Source organism: Boleophthalmus pectinirostris, unplaced genomic scaffold, assembly GCF_026225935.1.
Source record: "Boleophthalmus pectinirostris isolate CB_2022bp ecotype Guang Dong unplaced genomic scaffold, ASM2622593v1 HiC_scaffold_13, whole genome shotgun sequence".
Classification (NCBI taxonomy): domain Eukaryota; kingdom Metazoa; phylum Chordata; class Actinopteri; order Gobiiformes; family Gobiidae; genus Boleophthalmus; species Boleophthalmus pectinirostris.
The window spans coordinates 15,332,101-15,358,662 of NW_026571036.1; the positions used below are offsets into that span (position 1 = coordinate 15,332,101).

The 26,562-nt window shown below is 37.8% G+C and overlaps 1 protein-coding gene and 1 long non-coding RNA gene across 4 annotated transcripts in view; one reads left to right on the top strand and one right to left on the bottom strand.

Annotated features, from left to right (window-relative positions):
* LOC110156338 (exostosin-1) overlaps window positions 1–26,562 on the top strand; it is a 181,940-nt gene that overhangs the window by 75,320 nt on the left and 80,058 nt on the right. The window lies entirely within an intron of this gene.
* On the bottom strand, window positions 23,931–24,961 carry LOC129407713 (uncharacterized). The gene is made up of 4 exons (XR_008631687.1): window positions 24,888–24,961; window positions 24,703–24,799; window positions 24,211–24,229; window positions 23,931–24,124 (listed from the first exon to the last, which is right to left on the bottom strand). It is a non-coding gene; the product is annotated as an uncharacterized LOC129407713 (long non-coding RNA).

Consider the following 26,562-nt stretch of genomic DNA (forward strand, 5'->3'; position numbering starts at 1 on the left):
TTTTATTTTTTAGTTTGCCTCTGTCTCCAAAGCTCAAAATGCCTCTTTCTACTTTGTGATGTCATGAAGTGATAGTTTTCCAATTCACAGCTATCTGTAAACTTTTTTTTCTGTAGACTTAATCGATTCCAGGGATGAAATTATGCAAATGATTCTAGTGAAGGTGTGTGGAGTTTAAAAACACAGTGGAGCACTTCCTCTATTACTACATGACAGAGGTGGGACCAAGTCATTGTTTTGCAAGTCTCAAGTAAGTCTCAAGTCTTTCACCTCAAGTCCGAGTCAAGTCCCAAGTCAAAGACAGGCAAGTCCAAGTCAAGGCTCGAGTCACTGGCCCATAAGTGCAAGTCAAGTCCAAGTCATCTGCTTTGAGCTTCAAGTCATTTCAAGTCTTTAAACCAATATACCAAATACTGTATAGCTTAGATTTTTGCAATTTATATACTTTTTAAACTAAAATTCCTTAAAAAGTCATGGTATATTTATATATGTGTATTTATTTAAGAATTGAAGATCTGCTAATTTTTCCTTTTTAAATGTCTTGACAAGAGTAAAAAGAGTGAAAATTATTACGGTCTGCACAGAAAGAGTTTAGATTTAGAGTGCTTAATAACAGTTAATTTGTCAACTAGTCTAAGCATCAGGTCTTCTCAAGTCACAGGCCTCAAGTCCGAGTCATGTCCCAAGTCATTGACCTTCAAGTCCAAGTCGAGTCCCAGGTCTTTGTCTATTTTATCAAGTCAAATTTCAAGTCCTAAAAATAATGACTCAAGTCTGACTCGACTTGTCACGACTTGCAAGTCCTCAACTCCGCTACATGACATGACATGAGTGTTTCCTGTTTGAGTCTAAATATGCAGGGTTTGTGTGTTAAACATGTGTGAATGAAACAAAACAAACCTCCAGGTATGTTTTTGATGAGGAAACACATTATAACATGGATCAGAAAAATTGTGTTTTCAAAATAAAATACTGCCTAAGGAATGGGATCCTATATTCCTTTGATATCGTATATTCAGTTAATTTGGAGAAGCAATCACTGCACATCCGCCTTATAATTTGATACTAAAACAATGAAAAATCTTGCCAGACAACAAAACATTTATATTGTGTGTAAATATAATAAATGTAGTTAGTTTTTAGAATACGCCCTGAGGTACCATAGCGGTGAGGGGCCGGTGCAGCTGGTCTGTTCAAAGATACACCTCAAACTCACAGTAGGAGAGTCTCGTCCATCTGCAGCCAACAGTAAGACCACTGACAAACCGGGATCACAAATGTCCCCCTATGCTTCACCTGCCAAACGCTCTGCATGGGGAGAATCATCACAACAAACACAGACAAATATCACAGGGGAAGATGCTGTTTTGGAAGGCATTAACTTTTATCCTGTCTCCTTACATGCTACTGTGGGTTTTCTACAGACTTTTTTTTTAAATTTAATTATGTATGTATACAGTTTTTTTCCTGTTTATGCATTGGTAGATACTAGTGAATAGATAGATATCGATTTTGGTTAGTGAATGAATACGCATGAATAGTGAATATCTTTCTTTGTTTGCTCTATGTGACTAAATAGCCATTGTGAGAAGAATCCCTATACCTTAATGGTGCACTGTGTAACTTTTCTAGTAGAGGATCTGCTACCTGTCTTTATGGAAATGTTCTTGCTTTACCTTGAATGTTATACAGTATGGAAATAAGCTTGGATATCACAATGAAGACAAGTTACTGGTCAGCTCTAATGGAGAATCAAGCCTGTACATAGTAAGATTTCATGGTTTTCAAGGTGTTTTTGAGCTATAAAACTACTATAATTACTGTAATTTCCAGACTATAGAGCGCACCTGAATATAAGCAGCATCAACAAAATAAAAAAAAAAATTAAAAAAATAAAATTGTGCATATATAGGCCACACCTGAATATAAGCTGCAGGTGTCCATGTCTTCAAGAACGTTTTCAAGTTTGGGTTATCGCCTCTGAGAACTTTTGTCGTCTTTTTGCGTTGACTCATTTCCTCACGCTGTCGTCGCCAACGTCTCACCATCGACTCACTGATGCAACTCTGTTTCCTTCTCCGACAGCCACATCAATTGCCTTCAACTTAAAAGCTGCATCATCTGCATTTCTTTGTATATTTTCCATGAGGAGGGTATGTGCTGTAACTGTGTAACTGTTCAAACACGATCAAACGAGCATCTTCCTCGGTGCATCACCCCCGTCTCTCCCCGCGCTCTACGACGCATGTCTGTTGCAAGAGCTGCTGTCCTGTCCGGTGCCATGTCTGTGTCTCATAGGATTTCAGCAGATTTCAGGCTCTCCCGGGGACTAGACTAAATGTGTCGATCATATATGAGTGGATGTCCAGCTACTGAAGTTTGAGACGTTTCTTCTCGTCAATTACGCATTCACCTTCATGTTAACCCTAGATCCATGTGTTCACTGCACAGACAGCGGCTTTTTCTGCACTCAGGCTGCGCGTATCCGCTGTGTTGCCAAACTATAGACTGTATATATGAATGAACAATGTGCCAGAAATAGTCCAGAAATTACAGTACATGCAAGGCAAGTTTAATGTCATACTGTGTAAAGAAATAACTATGGCAACAAGCAGGAAGCCGGCCCTCTTAAATTACATAGTGCACTTTTAAGCACTGTTGGAAAAGTCATTTCTGTGATCAAACTCTGGCGAGAGGGTTGTGCTCGCACTCATAGGTTCAGTATTGAGTTGTTTTGACATTCCATCACATTAACGTGCTGTGTGAGTCATTGCCCTGTAATGTTGTGCTGCGACTTGCTTGCGTCAATAATAATGACACATAGGAAAGATAAGACTGTGATGTGACAAACTCTTCCCTCCTTTTCGACTAATAATCAATACAGAGATGCATTTCGTTTATTTCTGTCTTATATTGAATTTTCTACCAGTTTCCAAATAAAGAAAACAAATATTAAGATATCACCTAATTGAATTCTGTGTCTTAGGTTTGCACAGAGTTAGGCACACCATCTGTCCCCACGTAGCGGCGTCCCACTGGGCTTCAGGAGCGTCAGAGGAGACACCTGACAGAACTCCCACAATCCACTGCTGCTCTGACTGTAATCAGGGCTCACTCATGCTTGGATTAGGCTTTTCACAACTCTTTACTTTACACTGTAAAACTAAACGTGGGGTCTTACTCAAGGATATAATTTACCGATCTACCAAGATATAATGAGATATAATACAAGTAGTAGGTAAAGTAGAGCTAGTATTTAAAACTTCTGAATAAGATTGCTGGATTCTTACATTTAACACAGTGTTCTGATTTACGTTATAATGTTGTTTCCTCTTCACAAACATACTCGGAGTTGTGTTTTATTTCATTCACAAATGTTTAACATGCAAACCAAGCATGTTTAAGCTGAGTTCTTCTCTCAAATTGAAAACACTCTGTTCCACCTTGTGATGTCATGGTAATACAGGAAATACTTTGCTGTGTTTTTAAATTCTATGCACCTTCACTAGAATCATTTGGATGATTTCAGGCCTAGTATTACCAATTTCTACTGAACTAAAAGTAAACGGTAGCTGTTAACTTGAAAATTACAATTTTTCGGAACATTTTGAGCTTTGGAGCTGCAGACAGGCTAAAAATTACAGATCACTCAAACATGTGTGAATGAAATTAAACAACTCCCAGTATGTTTTTGAGGTGGTAACAACATTAAAACATGGCTTAAAGCTCACAAGCCAGTTTTGTGTAATACATGCTGTTTAAAAAGTAAGCATGGTGATGATCTTTGCTCAAACAAATTCCTTTTCAGGGTCCAAGTGGTTTACAGGGCTCTCTTTCCAAATGTTATCAGTTGCCGAACACACTTTAAAAATCAAGATAGGATGCTCAGCCGTAGCTCCATATATTTCTTCAGAGTTGTACAGTATATCCAGTGCCGTTTTCTGCAAAATGGAGTCATGTGGGTGCACTGGCTCAAAGGGTTTGTGATTGTGGTTTAATGACAGTGAGCTTAGACACAGCTCTGAGCCCTTCTTTGCTGACAGCCAGGGTTAGATAGGGCCACTTAGGAGTATAATGAGAAGCTAATAATGCAGGTTGAGAGATGTAGGTCATTGGATTTAAAGTTAGAGACTAATATTAATGCCTGTTGTTGGCACAGATACCACACATTTTACCTAGTTTGAACTCTCCAAAATGTATTAATTGAATTGTTTTTACAAATAAATTGAGTAGTTCTTTTCTAGAAAATAATTTTAAATGTGCACCATGTAACTTTTCTTGTGGGGAGCCCGCTACCGGCTTGTTTCCATGCAAATGTAACAGCCTTGCCAAGCCCAGGAATCATTCACAGTATGCCATTAAACTTTCTATCTCTGGAGACAAGTAAAGCAAAGCAGCAGATCTGTGGAGAGACTAGTCCAATCCCAGTAAAAATGCACTTTAGTATTTCTCAGCAATAAACTCACCTTTATGCGAATAAAGGCAAGATGGAAAGATGAGTGCCATACTGTGGAAAACACAATAACATCCCCGTGGAGACTAGCAGAAAAGTTACACAGTGCACCTTTAAACTGTAATTCTTGTCTCCTTCATGTAGAGACAGTGATGCAGCAGGACAGTGGACTTCTTTCCTATGAAGCTCCACATTTTTCACCCTGCCATCTACAGCTCCTCGTTCATGATACTCTGAGTAATCCTGAGTGTCTGATTCACTCTGTTTTTTTCCTAAATGTATTCCCTGCCATCTTGATTTTACGTTTGTTGTTACTGCAAAGTGACATTTCTAAACCTGCCTCATACCCAGACAGACACTGGTGCTATGGTGGTGATTCTAGCTCCATTCTGATTATCTTGGCCTGTAATATAACCTCAAGGGTGTAGGTTTGGTCTCAGCTTTGGTGGGGACATTAGCCCTCCCGCCCATATGTTTTATGAATTCTTTTCAAAAGCACACAGAGTCTGGGCAGGTCCAAAATAAGTGAGAGGTGGTTTCATTTTTCTGTTTGCAAAATGTACAGTTTTGCCCTTCTAAGATTACACTTTACCAGATAACAGCATTGTAGAAATTTGTAGCAGATTTCCCTTTGCTTGTTGGTGATTAGGTAATGTCCAGACATTTTTCCATGGAATATTGTTAACAGATTCCAGCTGCAAACAGCACACGATTAAGGCTCTGTTCGGGAGGTGCACTTGTGGTGATAGTCTCTCTTTTTCCGCAGCAACTCATTATAAAGCAAGTTTAATTGAAGATGAAGCCAAGTTAAGTTCCTTTTGAAAAGTTTTTCAAAGTTTGGTGTGCAGCGTCTTCACTCAAGCCTGCTCAAGCCTCCATCTTCGGGTGCTGATCCTGCTGCTTCCCCAGTTTAGGCTCCAGGGCTGAACTGATTCAAACGATTCTAGTTAAGGTGTATGAAGTTTTAAAACACAGTGGAGAACTTCCTATACTTCCTCATGACATCACAAGGTGGAACAGAGTGTTTTCTATTTGAAGAAGAACTCAGCCTAAATATGCAGGGTGTAGTTGGTTAAATGCATGTGAATGAAACAAACCACATCTCCAGATGTGTTTTGATGAGGAAACAACATTATAACAGAAAATATTGTAAACTGTAAACTGCATGTTTATTAAGCAGGGAAAACAATTTAAAGTATAAAGCCTTTCCTCTCTTTTAGGTTGCAAAGCTCAAAGTTTGGTTCAGAATTTGGCTGTAACCCTGCTGGTTTCCTCCACATTTCACACTTGACATCCTGGTTCAATTCAATGTGGACTCCTTGAATAGGTATTACATGTCCTTTGAAACATGTAATCCTCAATGCAAAAGGAAGCCGGACTTGGGAATAAAAAGTCAATTGTTCTATAGATATTTTGGCTGAAAACCTATTACCCCAAAACGTCACCTGTGTCTCCATGTAATTTTAATTTTTTTGTCCAAATATAAGTGCTCCCTGCCTGGACATCATTACTTGCCTTTACCCTCATCTCACGCTTGAGTAAACCAGAAAACCTTGACTTGAGCGGGCACAGTTTGGGATAAAAGCAAGAGGAAATGGTTCACAGTTTGGGGGCTGGGGCGGGCAGCCATCTTGGTTCCACCTGCTGTACTCAGACCACAGCCAATCTCAACACCTGTCCGGGACCTGTGAGTGCACGCTATAATGACCAAATGATATTTTTTTTCCCACACGGAAAAGCTGAGGGAGGAAATTGTGTTACTTCTTGCACAATATTTGCAATATCAGAGGGTATTCATGCAAGACAGGTAATCCCAGCGTCAGCAGTGTGGACTGGGGTGTACTGGACAGTTTCTGATACCACAGACCCAGAGCTGGAGGCAATAACTTCCTTTTGGAGTAAATGTTAAAGGAGTGACAGCTTTTTTGAACGCTCGGCTAAGTCACATGATTAATAGATGTGCAGTTTTGGATATGTTTTTGTTGTTGTTGTTGTTTTGGGCTTTAATATCAATTATTACATTTGTGGCATTGGCATTGGACTTGAATATAACCCATGTGGATACAGGGATTTCAGTTTGTATGGAGTTACTCTGCTGACCAACTTTTTTTGTTCTGAATTGGTACCAGTAAAGAAAACAGAAAGGTTACACAGTGCACCTTCATAGTTGAGCAATATTTAGTTTAACTAGGTCTAATCCAGACTCACAAAGGTCCCTAAATGTTCCTGTTTCCACTGAAACATTGACACTGTTGGATTTTACTAGAAATACTATATGCTTTATTTATTCTTTAAAGCGACGGTTCCCAACATTTTTCTCCCAGTGAGACCTCCCGCTGGACACCCCAACATCGTTCTAAAAATTAATTTTAAAATATTTTATAGAAGCAGTTAACGTGCAAACTTAGTTTGCACTTGATATTTCAGAATCTCTGGGGACCCCCTGAGAATGTTTGGGGACACAAATTTGGGTCCTGACCGCCAGGTTGGGAATGACTGGACCACTGTTTGTTTAATGTTAGTAAAAATATTTGACTTTTTAACTTTTAAAGTTAGTTAAATTTAAAGCTATATATTTAAATTTTACCTTTGTCCATCGAATCCAAGCAGCGATCTGTGACTATTAACTGAGCATGTGAATAATACATGTGAGACACTAGATCCCTTCCCTCCTGCATTAAACCTGAAAATTATGAAAATGATGTGCAAATATGAAATGTAGATCCACATGACAGGTAAACTGAACTAGTTTTAACAGAGGAAAGAAATCAGCATTTTTAGGTAACAGTTACCCCTCACATCTCCCCCACACTGACAGCGTGACGAAGATTTGATTTAGTGATGGAAAATTGTCAGAGCACATTCAAGGCTGGTTATGGGACTATAGTGTGTGTATTAGCCTGGATGTCTTGTTTATTTCTTATTGACAGAGTGTCTCCTCATATTAGGTGCTGATTGATGGCGCTGTCCCCTTAGGCATGTCCCACGTCCTCCTGTGTGCCTCCTCTGTGTCCCTGCATCGCTCCGGGACATTAAAGGTCAGCGGAGATTGGCTGGGACATTTTCCATCAGCAACTGTTGTCTGTCAGCGTGTAGGGAAAACAGACTAAACCGATCATTTTAGTTTATAGGTTGTGAAGCTCTGGGAGATGTGCTGTTGATGAAATGTATTTATGATACTTTACATTCAAATTCAGTGCATTAAAGGTGCATTGTGTAACTTTTCTGGTGGAGGGTCTGTCAAATGCTTTTCTTCATGGAGATGCTATTACTTTGTCTGGAATGTTTCACAGTTTCCTATTAAACCTTTCTATGTTCATGAAGACCAAACCAGACTGTTACACGTCAGATCTGTGGAGAGGCGACCCCGCTCATAGTAAGAATGCCTGTTTTTCTAGGTATTTTAAAGCAATAAAAACATCTGTAATTTAATCAATGTAAAGTAGAGCTGTTTAATGTCATACTGTGGAACATTTAAGGCAGAGCAATGACATATTCATATGAACCAAGTTAGTCTGTTGTGCATGTGTTTAGTGGGGAAAGAATAAGTTGAGAGGCATTGCTGCTAACCACTCTGCCATAGTATTATATTCATTTCCAACCATATGATTTGAGGTGACAGTAGCTCAGTTGGTATTTGATTATTTGAGTATTTGAGTATTTGCGTATTTGATCCGAAGATTGAAAGTTCAAATCCCATTCTAGACACAAAAATTGGGAGAGTGGTCAGAGCTACTGATTCCAGCTCCCACAGATACAGAATACTGTTTTGTCCTTGGGCAAGACACTTAACCCACCTTGTCCCTAGTGTCTGTGTACACTGGTCTGTGAATGTGTGTGTGTGAATGGGTGAGTGGTTCATTGATGCTTTGAGTGCCTTGAAAGTGGAAAAGCGCTGTATAAAAATGTGATGATTTTCCATTTGAGTAGCAGGTGGCCTGTGGAACCGACTTCAATTTAAAGGCATGACCGAGACTAACTAAATATGTTGGAGCTAATGTCCACTGAGCTGTTGTTTTCAGCCCAAAAGCACATTTAAAACTTAAACTTTGGCAAAATGTTAATCGTTTCAGAAACAGATTAGTTTTAAGGTTACTGCATAGCTTTTTAGCCCCTTATTTTTTGAAAAATGGACAGGAAATTTCTTTCCTGGAACCTTGTGATTGGCTGTCACTCTTTAGCGCCAGTAATTAGTGCATCTGCCTCACAGCTAGCAGATTAGATATAATCTGACTCTTGTAAAAGATTATTTTGTAGAAGATATAATCTGACTCTTGTAGAAGATTATTATTTTATGGTTAGTTACATATTGCTAGTTCCATGAGAACAGTGCACAAGTTACATTAGAATGTATAAGTCAAGTAAAATCAGGTAGTGGTATGAAAGAAAATAAGGCAATACAATCTTTTAATAACTAATGACCAGAAAGGTAATCCAGTGGAGCTCCTGATGTTTTTGTGTATCACAGATGGACCATGTTGTGAGGTGTGGGTTTCTAATGAAGAGTGGTGCTGGTGATTGATGGTGCGGGTGGATTAGACTAACAGAGCTGTGGTTCGCTCAGTGCACACACTGAATGAGGCCAGTGATTTACATGCTGCTTTAAAGGGTCTAACAAAGAGGTCCCACAAGGATCTCAGGCCTCACATTGCACAGGAGAATCTCTGCGCTGTCAATCCTGTGCTAGTTGCATTTCAATGGCCCATAAAAATTAATACAAAATAAACTAAAGCGCAGTTTTTTATTACTGTAGTTTTATAAATTATGATGTATTTTTTGTCCCTGTAGGTAAATTTGACCTCTGCATTTGACCTATGCTTCCTTCAATGCATCTGGGGCACCTGTCAGGGACCCATCTCCAGACAGAGACAGTGCCAGACAATTTTGGTTGAGGGAGCCATGGTTGGAGGGGGGCTAAGTTCTTCAATGAGGGTGCACTTAACATGTAAATTTAGAGCCTTTTATGGAGGTGAGCGCACCCCAATGCCCTACCATGTTTTCTTTGCTGTTTTGAACAACTTTAAAGTTGTTGTTGCCGTTTGAACATTTTTAGTCGAGACTAACTGTCCTATAAAAATGGTGCAAAAATCTTTGGGGGAGCTACGGGGAGGCATTGGCCATTCTCGGGGAGACTAGTGCCACCTTAAGTCATCCCCAGCACCGTCTCTGTCGCCAAATCTTGAGCTGATTTTGATCATTACTACCTAAGATGGAGGATTTTACGTGTTGTGTTTCTTGTGCATGTTTTCCATTAATGTGGGAAACCAGAGTACTGACACAGACAGAGAGAGAAACATCCAAACTCCACCCAGAAAAATCTAGGAGTCAAACTGGGAACCTTCTTGCTGTGAGGTTAAAGCGCCCCTCTCAACCACAAGCCATGCTGACTGAATGTGAGGTTGTGGATCTACACTGTGTTAGTCTTTTATTTATTCAAACAGTAATCCAATGAAAGAAATGTTTGAATAGTTTAAGTGGAAATAAATACAAACTTTATGCAACACTACATAAAAACACCTTTGCGAGTACCATTCTTTGTAGTTGACCAGTGAGCTCCTGTAAAAGCCTGTGTAACAAAGACACGTTAATGTTTTTTACAAACTCCACACTTTGAACAAACAAATCCCCTTTTATCATCTCTGTGTTTACCTGCAGAACTGTCATCTCCAAAGAGTCTGTTATTAAAGGAATGAAACTAAGCTTTGGTATTTCCTACTATTGTTTTGTGCTTTTTGAAAATGCTTGAATCTCAAAGGCTAACCCACCCACAGCTAATTCAGTGAAACTACCTGTAGAGTGCATTATTGTATGAAATATAGAGTTTGGTTTATGTGTTTTGTCACCTTTTTATGCTGCATTCACGCTCTTATTGTCATGCTGTTTCTTATGTCAAGGTGCTCTCTTGTTTTTTCTCTTTTCTTTACATCCCCATCTCTCCCTCTCCTTCTTCTGCTCACTCTGTCTTTCTTTGCTGCCCTTATTTCTTTTCTTACTCTTTCTTGCTCTCTCTCTCTCCCTTCTTTGTCTCTCTTTACCCCTTCTCTATCTCTCTTTCCTCTTTGTCTCTCCCAATTTCTCTCACATCCTTTCCTCTTTCTCTATGTCTCTTTATATTCTCTCTCTACCTCTCTCTTTCAGAGCCTCTCCCTTTTTTCACTTGCACTCTCTTATTCACACCCATCTCTCTCTTTCTCTCTTTACCCCCTCCCTCTTTTTCTTTCACTCCTCCATTGCTCTCTCTAAACCCCCCCACTTTGTCTCTCTCAGCTTCACCTCTCTCACCCCTCCCTCTCTTTCTCTCTTTCTTTTACCTCTCTCTCTCTCTCTCTCTCTCTCTCCCCCCCCCCCCTTGCTCTTTCTCTCTCTCAGCTTCACCTCTTTCTCTCTCTTTCTCTCTCACCCTCTTCTCTCTCTTTCTTTTACCCTCCATCTCTCTCTCAATCCCCCACCCCCTCTCTCTTTCTCTCTCTCAGCTTCACCTCTCTTACCCCTCTCTCTCGTTCTCTCTTTATTTTACCCCTCCATCTCTCTCTCTCAACCCCACCCCCTCTCTCTTTCTCTCTCTCAGCTTCACACCCCTCTCTCTTTCTCTCTCTCAGTTTCACCCCCCTCTCTCTGTCTCCCTCACCCCCTGCCTCTCTCTCTCTCTCACCCCTTCATCTCTCTCTCTCTCTCTCTCTCTCTCTCTCTGTGCAGCTCTGACTGTGCACACTGTCTTTTTGATGGATAGTCTCGATTCTCCTCCCAGGCCCCTCTGTCGGCACCACACACTGCATATTTCAGGAAATAATTGAAAATGCCTATTTCAGCTCATGAAACACATGCCACTTTGTCATAGGCTCTACACCCAGGGAAAAGTTGAACACTTAAGGAAATACATAGAGTAGTTGTCCTAAAGGGTTTCTATTGGCATCAGTACACTGTAGGTACATTTTGGTTTGGTCCTTAATATAATAAAGATAGTTTTGAATAGAACAGTTTATTTATCGGATTCCAGGTCTGCAGTGCTTGTTTCCTAGCAATACTTTCTTGACCAAATACAATGTTATTCCTGGAACCGCCTGGCCACATGCGGTCAAATACAAAGCTGTATTGAATTGCCTTTCTTTCTTTTTTCATCTTTTTCAGACAATATAAGTAAGAGATGATGTATTACCTTGACATATTTATTCATTCATCTATAGACACAACAAAACTCTGCTCCAGAAATGGCCATAGAGTATATTAGTTATGCGTGTGCTATTGTACGTGTGCTTCAAACTCAATATTTGTAAGTAGTACAGATGAATACAGATGCAGGAGCCATATATTTTCATAGTGGTGTTAAAAGCCCAGAGGAGCGGCGGCCATTGTAGTGTGGACGTGTAAAGACATCGGGGCGCTCTCCATCTGTCTCCATTCATCTGGCCTGACTCATGTTAGTGCTCAATTATCCCCACAGTTTGTCTTCATCCTGTCTGCGCCTAAAAGGAGGGGACGACAGGGACAGCAGGGACTACAGATTCAACTATATGGAAAATACTCTAGTCTTTTCATATTCAGGGCTCAGTTGAAATTGTGTAGTTTGTCCACAGTTTATTCATGAACAAAATTATATGTTGCAAAAAAATAAAATAAAATCTGATCTGGTCTGTTTTTTTTTTCAATCTGGTTGTGTTTATTGCTCTCAGCGGGCACGCATCTCCATAAACCTGACTCTTATTTGACCAGAAGAAGGGCCTACTCCATGTTTCCATGGAAATGTTGTTATATACTCTACTGACACAATAAAGCTTGAAACATATCTATCTCCATGGAGAATGTTCCGAAGTAATGTTTTTAAATTTTCTCACCTCCAGAAAGTTAGGCCCCGTCACCACTAGTACGTATTCCAGTCGTTTTCGTGGCGGATGCATTGTTCGTCCATACTAATCCGATTGAAAATGGCTCTAGAGATGGAACGATCTGGTGCCACCAGCTGCCACGAATTCATCTGAGTACGGACCTGATTCGGCACTGTGTGGATGCCTGAAAATGCTGAGACGCTGATGTAGGTCTATGCGCCGTGAAGTAATTCACCGCCAAAACGCTAAGAGGCTAGAATATATGTCCATTCATATATATGGTCTGTGCGTATGACCTGCAGACATATAATCTCTGAAAAGTTTAACATGAAATATCTCCAACGCGATAGAAGCACAGAACAGACTCACCATCAGCAGAACACCCCTCTGTCACAGAAAGAACACTCTAATTCCATTGAGTTGTGTCCTTTTGTCCGACAGAAGCTGAACCGCATTAGCGCACAATAGCAAGCTGTGTTTTGAGAGCTTAGTTTATGTAAATTAGCCATGGGGTTTTAAGTTTTGTTTCTGTAAAATGTAAACAAATATGCGCAAAGCTGTGTGGATAGGGAAGGCTTGCGGACACAGAAACGACGTGTCTGGACGCAGATTGTTTCCGATACGGTGATATGTGGATTTGTTTCAGTATAAAGTTAGTCTTATACTGTACCTTTAAAGCCAACAACATTTTTTCTTCTGTGTTTTGTAAGTTATTCAGATTTCAGACATTATTTTAAGCACACTGAATAGATCCTTTTAAAACGCACAGTAATGAGCACATTTAAGTAAAAACTAGTCTAGTAGATTGCAGATTGTGTTTCTTAAAATATACTTAATTGCAATTGTTTTCCTTTTCTATTTCTAGGTTGCTACTATTATCCAGTCTAACCTTTGACTAAATCCAGTGTGGGTGAAGTGGTTTTGCCCAAGGACACAACACCAGTATTGCGTTGTATCAGTTCGAGGGGGGACACAGGAAGACTATAGAGACAGACTTAAACACTGATGATGACAAAGAGCTGTTTAAATGAGGATGCAGACAAACAGCAGTAAGCAGGAGGAGATGGAGAGGAGCCTCAAATGATCCAATTAAAACACCAGGTAGTTAAAGGAGTGCAATTAACACACAGGACGAGGCAGGTCGGGCTCATTTTAGCATTGATCAAACAAGTGTAAATGAAGTCTATGTAGAAAGTATAAAACAAGCTAAACTAAAACAAGATGATGTTGTCTCCAAGTACTGACAGAATTATGAGGCATTAGAAAGAGTTGAGTTCAAATTGGCTCTACAACATTATTTAGAATGTCTTCTGAAAATCTTGTGCCTGTGTTTTTATTCCTCTACAAACATATTCTGAAATTCATGGGGTTCTTGTATTACTTCATCAGTTCATATTTCAGTCAAACGTGGTCACATGGTCTTGGTCGCATTTTTATGTAGCGCTTTACAACAAGGAACCACTCACCGTTTCACATACACTCACACACATCGATGTACACAGACACTGGGGGGAAGGTGGGTTAAGTGTCTTGCCTGAGGACACAACAACAGTATTCATCTATGGGAGCTGGAGTCAGTGTATCTTACCACTCTACCAATGATGTTCATGTCAAGAGTAGGATTCTAGCCACCAGCCTTCGGATCAGTGAACAAATGCTCTACCATCTGAGCACCTGTTGCCCTTGAGCTGTTTACAATGTGTACTCTTAACAAAATTAAAAAGAATTAAAATCACAATTCTTCGTGCTGTCCAGTGCACCGAGCTCACATTTTATCTTTCAACATAGTGCAAAGATTGTAGTGATTTTCTTTTCCAATTCACATTTCACCCTTTGCTTTTGTATTATCTAGGTAAATCTATAAATTATATCCCAAAATCAGAGCAACAATGAAGAATCTGGAGACTTTTTTATGATTCTGGAACAGAACCCCATTGCACTCTCAGGAGGACGGGCCCGGTGGCTCCACAAATCATAAAGTTTCTTGGGTCTTCAGGTCAGAAAGTTGCAGAGACTTCAACACAAAGTTACTAGCCACATGTTTTTATATGTGCCAAAATGTGAAAAGCCTGTACAGTAGGGTTGCCAAAAGTATCAAAAATCAGTTTATTATTGAAAGTAGATACTAATTTGAGCAAGTATCGATACTAAAACTTTACAGTCACAAGACATAAATTAAGCTTTCCTGAAGAATGATTTTGAGCTGTATCAGAACAAGTCTAAGAGCACAAAGACTAGTATACGCCCATGGAACACTATTGAATCTACCTGTATGACTGAGAGATTACACAGATATAAGGCAACATGGTAATATATTAAAAAAAAAAAGTACTATGATTTGATGTTGAAAATTAGATTTTTTTGTACGGTGGTGGCAAGTGCAAAACACTTTTACATTTCACAACACACTTTAACAAGTTTGAAAACAAAATTACATTTAAAATATACATTTACATCTTGAAAGCAAATTTACTTTTCACAAAACACAAAACATTTATACAAACGCAGAGACAAATTTACAAAAATACAAATACAAACCACAGAAACAAATTAGCAAGAAAGTTCTTGACGGAAAGGAAATGCTCACTAATGCTAGTCGTTCGCCTTTAAGTTTTCTTCTTTTTTACCTTGATAGTTGTGGATAAATTCTTCATGGACAGAATATGTTGTTTGTCAAACTTGTTGAATGAAGATTTGGTGATGGGTAGGCAGAGTTATGAAGCTGTTGGAAAATATGTGAGACATTTCCACATATATTTTGCCAGAGAAAAGCATTAAACAGGAGTTACATTTACCCTACGTCGTGGCACTTCTGGCTGTTGTGAAAAAGGTCTATGTGTTTGGTCTATGTGTCTATAGGAATCATCATTGTGCCATTGAAATTGGTATTGGACTAGTCCTTAGTTTCTAAATCAAGTTTGAAATTTTAGTATTGTAACACTACTGTATAGTACAAATCCAGTGTCCATGCCTTACCTTTTACCACACCACTAATTATCATACATGTAAACAGCATTAGTCTCCTGTTGGCATGACAACTGCCTGTGGTTTTCCCCATACTCTATTTATGTTATAATATGCCCCTCAGTGCAGCAATAGTGCGATCTCTATGAGGTTAGCTAACACCTTTGTGGTCTGCCTCCCCATACGCCGCCCATTAAACACTTAGAGACTGAATGAATACCGACTTCTATTTAGGGCAGATTTCCACTCCCCTCTCTCTCCCCCCTTCTCTCCTCTCTTTGTTCTCTCAAAGCCCCCATCGCAGTAAGCCGAGACGTGTGGTTTGCGGGGGGCCAATATTAGTTAAGTATTTATTTACAGAAGCTGGCAGGCCCTCCCTGTGAATAATTCATCTTTTACGCTCGGGAGAAGTCGCTTGACAAGACAGGCTGACGCGCAGGAGAGGGAATCGATGCAGCGATGATGGGCAGCAGACGCAATGTGGCTGACCCTGTAGGCTGGGTGTGTGTAGTTACAGTAGTTACAATGCAAGCCTTCCTATGTAAAACGATCAGGATGTTGATTTGCTGAGGGGAGCGAAACCATGTCCGTTGAAGGGCGGGCAGGCAGACAGACGGTGGGCCTCTGGGAGATGTCGTGTGCAGCGTTCGGCCTGTTAGACAGAAACTCTAGCACAGGGAGTAGACACCATGCAGAGGGTCTAGTGTAGGGATAATAAAAGGTTTACATCAGCTTTGAATATTATCGAAATTTCTTTAGATTCATAGTTTTATTTGCATGTTTAATGGTTAGGTTACTTAATCTCTTTTTGAATTTCTCTTGATATTTCCAAGTGGGTTTTGGGTTCTTTTTCTTTACTGCTTAAATTGTGCGATGTAAAGGCGCACTATGAGGCTTTTCTGGTGGTAGGTCTGGCATCTGCTTGTTTCAGTTGAGAATTTGTTGTTTTGCCTGGAATGTTCCACAGTATGGCATTAAAATTAACCATCATTTAACCAGCATTTATTCAGGTACAGGTGTTTTTATTGCCAGAAAATTAAAAAAAATACCATGAAAGATATGCATTCTTACTTGTGGGGGGTCCTCAGATCTGACCTGTAACTTGGCCTGGTGGTGTAAACTGCATGTAACCATAGTTATACATTAAAAATACACTCTGGAACATTCCTGGAAAAAGCAATACCATCTCCATGGAGACAAGCAGGAAGCTGCCCCCCTGCCTACCAGAAACTACACAAAATAGTGCATCTTTAATGTTCATTTTGGATTTTGGAGCCCACATTGCCACTTGTCCAATAGGAAAACAGTTATAAACATCTATACATAACTACAAATATCTTCCATATTTACATACAAGGGTGTAGTGGGCGTGGTACGCGGGGGTACGTCATTCACCCACTTCTCCCGATGTGAGATATAAAAAAAATAACAAATATAAAATAGCTACAACTTAAATGTCAAACTGGACATATTGGCAATGGTGAAAATAACCTACACAGGCTCCTAATATCTCTGGTATCTCCATGTACTATAGTGACCTGTGACATGAGGGGATCAAGACTGATCCCAGGGCTAAACCAGGTCTAAACCAGACCTACACCAGGACTAAACCAGAACTGAACCAGGACTGAGTGTCGGGGCTGGCCCGGAGGTGCGCCCTCCTAGACCGTCGGGTGACCGCAGGTGAAAAGATTGGTTCAGAACTCCTCGTCTAAGCACAGTCGTTGCCCAGTCGTGCTTTGCAGACACTCTGCTCCGCAGGCTCGGGGTTCTCTCTCTCGCTCTCAAGTCCAATTCCTGGTTTAGTCCTGGTTGAGTCGTCCTGGTTTAGTCCTGGGCACATCTGTTGTAGCCTATGATTTATGTTCTGTAGGTGATTATGAACGGCGTTACATGATTCTGTATCATTTTGAGTAAAAAAAAAAAACATCAAATATTACTGATTATTACTGGACTGGCATTTGTTTTTGTTTTTTTTTTAAATCTATATGACACCTGTGTGTATTTCAGCATGTCAAGTTGAGTGTACGGCTTTTGGGGTGGAGGTGGATGGGGATGGGGGGGGGATTCATCACATTCAATGATGTCACGAATCGCGTACCCCCACTTAAAAAATCCCCACTACACCACTGCTTACATACTACCTACATCCTACAAGTGAAGCCTAGTTTCCAATGCAGTGAGTCATTTTACTGCATGACATTAGCCTCTATTGCCTTGCCAACACTGTACAATAAAACCACCTCAGTCTAGAAGAAAAATGTCATTTGTGTGACTATTTCAGGACATTATATCATTAATACGTGTGCCTGTTTTCTCTTCATGTGTGAGAGTCTAATTGATTTTATTGACTCTTGGCCCATACATTGACTCCCCATGACTTACTGTAACATGATGAAGTGAGTGGTGAGAGATCTGACTCCGCTGAAGGCTAAAATCATATTGACCTCAGCCCCCATCAGCTCTATGTGATCTGCAGATGTCAGTACTGTCTCTGAGGTGAACTATGGGCTTGTATAGTGTTACAAACCTTCACCCATCTTTAACCTTGAGCTCGCTGTCATTAGCTCCTCTATTATTTACTCTACTCAGTGATCATAGTACTAGTATACTAGTATACTAGTATAGCATTGATAACCACCATTTTTCACATCTTGTGTTAAAACAGGTTTGTCAAACTCATATTCACGGAGGGCCAAAATTAAAAACTGAGGCCAAACTAAATATTTATTGAGAAATTTCAACAACATCGGCATGTTTTCTCTTCTTTCAAGATACATAATTTTAAAACTTTTCTTATTAAAATAAATGTTTAATAATCGTTTTGCTTAAACATTAAATCCAGAACAAGCAAAATATAAAATAATTACAAAATTTTTTATAAAAAGTGTCTCTACTGCGGACAAGGGTTGGCCTGCTGCTTGCCGATAACGGATATTTGCTGATACAAATATTTTGCGTTTGAAATCCATAGCAAGGCCAACAAATATATTTTAGATTGAAGTAAAGATCACAAATGAGTTTGTCACTTTGGTAATAATAACAAAATGTATTTACCTGGGATACATTTTCTAGAACTTTTTTTTTTACTGAAACTGCATTCACTTTTGTTTTTTGGTTTGATCCTGGTTTAGTTAGCACAATACTAAATTTTTTCTCTTTCTTTTTTGATACAATAAGAAAAAAGAGTGATGCTTGATAACAATTTACTATAAAATATTGATAATACAACTTTTTTGACAATAGAATGTAGCATTAACTTAAAATAACACTAGTTTCTTAATATTGCCATGCTGGTTTATATACTGTATATATCAGGACCATTCTCAAACTATAACATGTCATGTGTACAAGTACGCCGTCATCCTCAGTGATTCCAATACCCAATACTCTTGAATTGTGTAGCACTTTAAAGTTGAGCAGAATTCAAAGGCCTCTTTAACCTTGACGCGGCTGTCTGTTTGAGAGTCTGCCCTCTGCCGTAGCTCTTCTATTATTTACCATCTCTCTGTGTCTGGGGCCGGGCTCACAATCCCCTCTAGGTAAACACGCGCTGACCCTGCCGCACAAACATGCTCAGACGTTCCTCCTCTTCTCATTTCCCAATCGATACGTTTAAAGGGACGCACAGCAAACTTTGCCTGTCCACACCACATGTTTGGTCACTTTGATGAGAGGGAGATTTTCTTTTCATTTTTTTCAGCTTGAAATTTGCTATTTTTGCTCTCCTTTTGTTAAAAGCCTGTATAAATGAAGAAAGCTGCATGTGTAATTGCAGTGTAGTCTCTCTTACTGCCATCGTGTTGGTACTATAGATGCATGTTTTTATTATTTTATGTTTGATTTTTGATTTTTTGACAACCCTACTGACAGATACTAATCAGTACTAAAACTAGTATCGAAACTAGATACTTATTTGAACATGTATCGATACTAGAAAAGTCACATTCCCAGGACAGAAATTAACCTTTCCTGAAAAGGTTTAAGATTATCTTGAGCTGTATCAGCGCAAGTATAAGAACACAGACTAATATACACCCATGGACCACTATGGAACCTAACTGGAGGTCTGAGGGATTACACAGATATATATGGCCACATGGTAATATCAAAAAAAGTAATTTGATTTAATGTTGAAAATGTAATTCTATTGTCTAAATAAGGAGTGTTTTTCATTATCATTGTGGTATTATCAAACAATCAGTCAAACTTTATTTGTATGGTACTTCTCGTACATTTGAAATTTAGGACAAAGTGCTTCACATGCAACAGAAAAATTACAATAATAAAAAAATAATAGCAACCCCACCCCTACCCCATTGTTTCATATATACAGCCATTTAAACAGAAACATAAAACATAAAGCTCCTAAAGGTTATAATAAAAATAAAAAATAGAGAGTTCAAATTAGATGGGGACTAAGTAAAATAATAATAATAACACAATAATACTACTACTACTACTACTACTGCTACTACTACTATATATATATATATATATATATATATATATATATATATATATATATATATATATATATATATATATATATATATATATATATATATATATATATATATATATATATATATATATATATACATACTATAAATATATTTATTTATTATTATTTTTTAATTGGAAAGATATGTTTTGAGTTTACTTTTAAAAATATGAATCACAGTGGACCTCAGATCCTCAGGTAGACTGAACTGAAACTGAATGACGCCTCACTGTGTGTTTTAGTATTACTGTTACAACGTTCCAAAACATATGAATGGTGAACGCCTTTAATAGCAGTGGTATTAAATTCGGTATTGAGTATCAAATCTATTCCTTTGTATTGAAACTGAGTTGTGTGTATCGTTTTCATTTTAGTATCATGAGTATACTCTTGCCCAGTACTGTGTGTATTTCAAAGTTTTTGTTGCCTTGTAGTAGGTTTTGTGGTAAAATAGAGCAGACCAGTGCAAACAGTTCAAAATAACTCACTAAAACAATATTTTATCTATTATCACAGCTAGATTTGTTACTGTTATTTTGTCTATACTGTATTTCTGTTCTTATCTCCACATAACTCAAGATATTTGTTGTTCATCATGACATTTTCCACACAGTAAATGGAATTTTATTTTATACTTTTATATGTTTTTTTTTTTTTTTTTTTTTAACTCAGAGGGCTGTTCCAGGAAGGGCGTCTGATGTAAAGCCATATTACTGTTACAAGATCCCAAAACATATGAATGGTGAACGCCTTTAATAGCAAAACTGCACTAAAAACTCAATAGATTTTGATGGAGTAATGTGTCAAAACAGGTGATACAGAGAACAGATTAGAATTTTATTTTCCATTTGGTTAATTAGCAATATCTCCTACACATCTTTAATTAATGTCTGATAAAAAAGTGAGATCTACATTTAAAAAGTTAAGATGAAAACTGAAGGACTAACATTTATACTATTAACATCTACTTTCCTCTCTTTCCTCTTCCACATATAGACAATTAAAAACATCAAAATAGTAGTGAGGCATAGTGAAGTATGGTCTGTCAAGTTAACAACAAGTACACATGAGTTTGCAATGTTTTCGTTTATTCAGATGCTGAAGCTTTAAAATTTGTGACATCTCCTGTGTACCAGTGTACCAGTGATTCTTGCGGCATTTTGTATATGTTTAAAAGAATATAATTTCTTCGTTTGCTGCCTCTTCTGGGGCTTGTTCTTCTGGGGCTTGTTCTTGTGGGGCAGGTTCTTGTGGGGCAGGTTCTGGGACTGAAGGCTGCTGTTGGTCCTGCCAGTTAGGCCCATATCTTAAGAGAGCACAAAATATTTAAATATCGCAACAAAATAATGTAACTGCTAATGTTGTTGCCATACTTACCGTTTTTTCATCTTCTCAAAATCTTTCATACGTCTGGATTCTGATGATGACAATTGTCAATTAAAAAAAAGTTATATTAGTTTTTCTTGTAAAAGCCCTAAGAGAAAGTACTTTGTAGTTTTGTTGATGTGAGTAAATTCTCAAAAGTTCACTTGTAACTTTTTTAGTCAAGAGTTTGTCACTTGCTTGTCTCCTGAAAATGTTGATATTGCCTGGAATGTTCCACAGTATGGCATTAAACTTCTCTTTCTCCATGGAGACAAACTGGTGACACAATTCTCTAGAGAGGCGACTCCAGTCACAGTAAGAATGCATGTTTTTCAGTGTATTTTGAGAAACAAAAATACTTATAATTGATTGATTTTTTATTATTTTTTTATCCATACACTGGAACATGTGGTAGGGTTAGGGTTAGAAAAGTTACTTAGTGCACCTTTATAAACAATTAATAAATACATTTATATAAGTGTTTTAGCCTTTTTAGTATAAAAAGTCAGCTTTACCCTTCCAGGCCTGCTTTATTTTTTTGCGCATGTACTTGAAACGAGAGAAACGGGCATCTCCAGGCCCCACCATCACCATCACCATCGCCAGGACCAGGAACAGCCACACACACTTCATCCTGCTAAAAAAACTTCTATTAACTTAGTATATGATATTTTTATTTCCACAATTGTACATTTTTATTGCAGATATAGACATCTTTGTCTCTTACCTTGTCTCTTCAAATCCTCTTGTCTCAGTTGAGTGTCTTCACTGACCTAAAGTGAGCACTGGTGCCTTTTATATCCTCATGCTTTATGCTTACATGCTTTTGTCTGCCTTTTATGGTAAGACGTTTTGCAAGGATGTGTTGCCAAACTAACACATTCATGTCTAAACAATTAATTTCTAAAGAAGATTTCACATGATCTTGATACATAATTGCATAATTGTTTTTTAAATTTTTCACATCATTTCATACATTGTATTTATTGTGCTACTTTGTGATCCCTGTTTTAATGAGTAGGAGTGAGATGTATCATTATATTATTATATGGTTACTGCTTTGCCTGGTATGTTCCACAGTATGGCATTAAACCTTTCTATCTTAAACCTTAAACCTTTCTATCTTAAAAATTATTCTTACTGAATTACAGGTGTTTTTATCGCTAACAAAAATCACAATGAAAAATACTGTGAGTAATGTCTCCTCTCCACAGATCAAACCTGTAACATGGCCTGGTTGTCTCTGTGCCATACTGTGGGACATTCCAGGCTAAGTAATAACCTCTCCATGAAGACTGGCTCGTGATGTACTCTCCACCAGAAAAGTTACATATTGCATCTTTAAATTGGAGGTGATATTTGGACACTTTGTTTTCATCTCAACATTTTGGTTCATTTTTTCTCTGATGGCAACAACCGTCTCAGTAAGATCTGGGTTTGGATTGCATATGTTAAGAAACTGGGATAAAACTTTTTTTATTTGGCCTTGGATGTCACTGATTTGGTGAAGCAGGAATTAGTTAAAGCATGAACATACCAGCTTTATGCCTACTTCTATTATCCTTAAAGGTGCATTGCGTAACTTTTCTGGTAGAGGGTCCATCACCTGCTTTTCTCCATGGAGATGTCATTGCTTTGAACACTGAATTAAACAGAATGGCTTTAAACGTTTCTATGTTCATGGAAACCAAACCAGACCAAGTTACAGGTCAGATCTGTGGAGAGGTCAGAATGCCTGTGTTTCTTGCTGTAAATCCAGATGGAAAAGCTGGAAATGACAACATATTGTATTTACAACATTATTCATTCATTCAACTGTAGTACCACTTTAGTGTAGTGATGCAATTTTTTTTTATTACATATAGTTTTAATTTGTATTTAGCCATAGACATTAAAAAATGCAAAAAACAAGTGAAAAAGTTACAACTCCACCAGGTATTATGAAAGAAGCAGTTGTGTTTTATTTATTTTTTATTTTAACACATGTCACATAATCATTAAATTTTGTGGTTTTACATGCAAGGACAAGTCAAGTGAGACATGAAATGAGAAATGAAAATCTTTTGTATGCTGAGACTTATTGAAAGACTTTCTAGATTCTTTCTTTGATTCTTGCTGTTAGCTGTTTTAACTTAACTGCTGCTTTCTGACCGTACTTAACTAGTCTTTATGATTAGAGCTGCTTGTCAAACTTTACTTGTCAAATGTTAAAATATAATTTGTGGACCAATAATGTATAAATAATTATAAATGGTATGCACACCTCAAAGGGCCTTTCAGGAACTTGAATGAAAATAGAAATGATATATTAACAATTACAAAACCAGATTTAACATTTTTTATTGTTAAATATTTTCTTTATTTCCCTTTCATTTTACCAGGTTTCCAAAAATCTCCTGAAATTATATGGCCAATAAAGGCATCTCAAGGCTCAGGGATTATGGCCACCAATGACAACACCAAAAATAGTGTGAAGTACTTCATCTTGAAAGCACACAGAATCAGAGTACTTGTATTCAAACTACACTTCATTGTAAGTGGTCTATAGCCAATGCCATGCCTTTTGTAGTCTTGACTTTGTGGTTTCATGTGCATGGTGGTGTTGTGTAATCAAAATGCAGATTTCATGGTCTACATGTAGTTTGTGGGGTATTACCAAATCTTCCCAGTATTTTTACTTGAATAAATTAATGAAAAGTTGTACTCTGGAAGAGCATTTATTTGCTTTAAAATCTACTTAAGGATAATAATTATCATAATGCATTCTTCTATGATATGTTAAGTATAAATAAGTATTTTTCAAAAACATTCAAACAGAACATTTTGTAATGCCTTTTGTAAATGCTCTTTATTGACGTCTTTAGACTTGATTGATGAGATTAGATTTGAGTAATGATGAAGTACAGAAGTAACATCGATCACTTGGTGTTGTCTGGCGCTTGGTAGTCGTCCGGTGAGCGTTTTTCCACCAACACCTCCTGCATGTTCTGCTGATCATCAGCTTTGCCGAGAAGCCTGATCACATTAGAAACATGTTACAAAGCATACTTAATACATAATTTACAATGCTTTTACGAAAGGGTGAATTATGGCAGTCTTACCCATGTGCAAATCCATGAACTAAGTGTGGAAAAAATTAAAAAGTGAAGTTATTTTTGTCATCCATTATTACAAATAAACATAATGCAATACAGATATGTTTTACAACACAACCTGTTGTCTGGATCAGTAAACCCTGCATGGGTGCCTTGTTTTGTTCTTTTTTGAAGAATTGTATATTTGTCAGTGAATTATTAGACCAGGAATGTTATCATCTATATAATGATTTATGAAGACACTGAGAAAAATGAACTGAAGCTTAAACTTCTTGTGGAAATGTTTGCGTTATATACTAGTAGTTGCATAGAGGAATGTTCCAAATTATAGTTTTAACTCTCTGTTTCCATGGAATTATGCACTGTGCCATCTCCAGAAAGCTCTGTGGTTGCTTCAGTGCACAAACGGTGATTAATGTAAGTAATAATAATGTATGAAAAATGAAATATATAATGACTGTGTGTTCATTGTAAAGAACAAAACATTAAGACACATACCTCCGTTAAGAAGATGATTCAGCCAGGCCTCTGCAGGTTCAGTCATGGACATGATGACCAGAGCCAGAGTAAGGAAGACAATGGGGCCCCTCATCCTCTGAAAACAAAAACTCATATTACAGGTATTTGTGATGAAGTTAGTTTTGCATGTTAGTTATGTAGTTTGTTATGTTTTAATGCCATACCTGAATGAGTGAAGGAATAACTCTGAAAGAAATGCAGGAGCAGTCTTGTGGCTTGTGATGCCAGGAGTGGCAGAGACTTACTTTTAAATAGATTAAAATGAGGAAGATTAGAATTTTGCAAGTCACAAAACTGTGCCCAGTTGCCATGCTGTTTCATAGTGGTCAGATTAGTCAATGTAGTGTGCCCTTACACAAGTGTCAATAGAAGATGCCATAGTACAATATGGTAAAGCTACTATGTAACTATTACTTTTTGTACCATTATAAAGGTTTTGTTATGCCATTGTTTGTCTTACACTACTGTAAAGGCTGTTATAATGAGATGCTAAGCAATTTTGGTGTAGACATTTTTGCATTTTATAACAGTTAGATGAGAAAGCAGGAGTTTGGGTATTATCTTTGTTAGCGGCCTGATGTGTATCTGAGCATCATGACAGTTCAAATTCAGACACCGTTGAGTAACATTCGTGTCTGGAGTGATCTGTGCTTTTTTATATGTTTTTAGGATCTTGGAGATGCAGATGTATTAATTTTGAGGCCGTAATCTTTCATTTTAAAACATTCAATATATTGCACTGCTGGACAAAATTTTTAAGCGTACTGTAAGTGTTCTTGTCTAACATTTGAATGCTATTTCTGAATGCACAAGGAAAAGTAATCAAATGCCCTTCTTTACAATATGGAAATAACTACAAAGTGAGGGGGTCTGATACATAAATTGTGCCATAGAAATGAGTGCATTAAATAAATTCCCATTGATCATATATGTGTGCATTACACCTTGGTTAGAACACATGAAAGATAAATATTTTTATGTTTTGTCAGGTCAGATATGCTGTTTTTGTACAAATGAAGTATTGTATATCCTAAATGTTAGTGTTTTATATCATTTATAACAGGGGTCTCCAATATTTTTTCACCAAGAGCCACACCTTGAAACATATCTGAAGTGGAGGGCGAAAGAGTGATTCAGACCGGTGCATTTGCTGTAGTTATGACAGAGTCACTGCCTGATCTTTAATAAGGCTTGGAACAAAAATTTTAGGTCTGAATGTTGAGGTTATAGTGGTAGAATTATTTACATTTGCTGTAAAAAGTATTTTCTATGATCAGTTGGGCCAGTTTAACAGAATGGCTTTAAACGTTCCAATCTCCAAGTGAGATCTGTGAAGACGTGACTCTACTCACAATAAAAATGCATGTTTTTAAGTTCGTTTTGGGCAATTTGTGTAGATTTAATACCATATTGTGGAACATTACAAGCAAAGCAACCCCATGATAGCAGTACACCAACCTGAAAAGTTACACAGTACAGCTTTAAACTAGTCCTTATGATTTGGGGTGCTTGTTATTCAAGTTCCATAACTTTAACTTCACTTGTCAAATATTAAAATAATTGACATATATTAAAATATCATCTGTTTATTGGACCAATAATGTATAAATTAACTAACTACAACTGGAATACTAACTGAATAATGTTACTCTCAACTGTGAATGAAAAAAGACTTGATATGTTAACAATCACTAAATCAGATTTTATGTAGCTAAATATGTTCTTTTTTTCTCTTTCATTTTACCTTGAAAGTCCCTTGAAATTATATGGCCAATGAAGGCATCTCTAGGCTCAGGGATTATGGCCACGAATGACACCACCAAAAATAGTGTGAAGTAC